Below are 1,948 nucleotides of genomic sequence, written 5' to 3' on the forward strand. Positions count from 1 at the left end.
AACCAGTCCATTCTAAAGGAGATCAGCCCTGGGATTTCTTTGGAAGGAATGATGCTAAAGCTGAAACTGCAGTACTTTGACCACCTCATGTGAAGAGTTGACTCATTGGAAAAGACTCTGATGCTGGGAGGGATTGGGGGCAGGAGGAGAAGGGGACGACAGAGGATGAGATGGCTGGATGACATCACTGACTCGATGGACGTGAGTCTGAGTGAAGTCTGGGAGTTGGTAATGGACAGGGAGGCCTGGCATGCTGCGATTCATGGGGTCACAAAGAGTCGGACACAACTGAGCGACTGAACTGAACTGAACTGAACTGGTTGATATATCCCCTAAAAATGTATTGGAGATGATCATTCTGAACAGGACTAACACTAACAACAACAAGCAAAAGGGACGGTAATGAAAGGCTGTCTTGATTCCTGATGTTTATTTTTATCTTATGTTCTTTCTTCATTTCCATCCATGGACCAGAGCTCTTCAATTTGTACTATTTATGCAGTTGGGGAGGCTCCCTTTAGTGATCATTTATCTCTTACTGAGATTAAAGGTAAAAATAAAATATGTTTATAATATCCATATTATGAGTATATATCTATATATAAATATATATGTATATATATTAAAATGGTGGATCGGGGCCTTCCCTGGTGGCCCAGTGGTAAAGACTCCATGCTTAGACTGCTAGGGGTAGGGGTTTGATCCCTGGTTAAGGAACAAGATCCTACATACCTCATGGCATAGCCAAAAAATAAAAATGATGCATCTTAATTTCTATCCTGGGAAACTAAATTTTAAACCTTAAACTTTAAATATTAAAACTGAAAAATTAATACAGTCCATTAAAGAAAATGCAGCAGTATTCATTAAATTAGAAGTTCAAGGTGACATGAGGAAACAGAGTACAGATTCAAAGGCAGAAAAGACCATCAGTTCCTGAACTACATGATGAAGTGTTTGAGGCAAATGTTGTATTGTCTTCAAGTTTGAAATGCATCAAAAAATGAGATACATTGATCTTATAAAGATACAAACCCTCCAGCACCATGATCTTGGACTGCCTCCCTACAGAACTGTAGAAAAACCTGTGTTGTTGGGTAAGCCATCCAGTCTGTGGTCCTTTGTATGGCCGGACCAGCTGACTAGTACAGGCTCCTGTGCTGTGCTGGGCCTAGCTGCTCAGTCCTGTCTGACTCTTTGTGACTCCACGTACTATAGCCCTCCAGGCTCCTCTGCCCACAGGGATTCTCCAGGCAAGAATACTCGAGTGAGTTGCCAGGCCCTCTTCCAAGGGATCTTCCCAGCCCAAGGATTGAACCTGGGTCTCTCGCATTGCAGGTGGATTCTTTTACCATCTGATCCACAAGGGAAGCCCAGGAATACTGGAGTGGGTAGTCTATCCCTTCTCCCAGGTCTCTTCCCAACCCAGGAATCGAACCAGGGTTCCTGCCTTGCAGGTGGATTCTTTACCAGCTGAGCTACTTGGGAGCCAAATATAGGCTCCTACCCTCCTACAGAGACTGGGAGATGCCAGCACTATCTCCTTTAATACTTCAGATTCAAAGAGCTGGCTCCCAAGGCCCACACTCTAGAACCTGCAGGCCATAACTGCCAAACCCAATACCGTAACTACTGAACCCCACATGCCTCAGGCCAGTGCTCCACAACAAGAGGAGCCACCTCAATGAGAAGCCCAAGCACTGCTACTAAAGAGGAGCCCTTGCTAGCTGCAGCTGGAGGAAGCCTGCAAGCAGAAACATAGACCCAGGGCAACCAAAAAAAAAAAACATCTGTAAACAGATGCCACTCCAGTATTATTCCCTGGGAAATCCCTTGGACATAGGAGCCTGGCTGGGTACAGTCCATGAAGTCTCAAAGCGTTGGACATGACTTAGGGACTAAACAGCAGCAACAGCAGCAAAGGAAGTTATACCTTATTAGGTAACAC

This window comes from Bison bison, unplaced genomic scaffold (assembly GCF_000754665.1).
Source record: "Bison bison bison isolate TAMUID 2011002044 unplaced genomic scaffold, Bison_UMD1.0 scf7180017864483, whole genome shotgun sequence".
In the NCBI taxonomy this organism is placed as follows: Eukaryota; Metazoa; Chordata; class Mammalia; order Artiodactyla; family Bovidae; genus Bison; species Bison bison.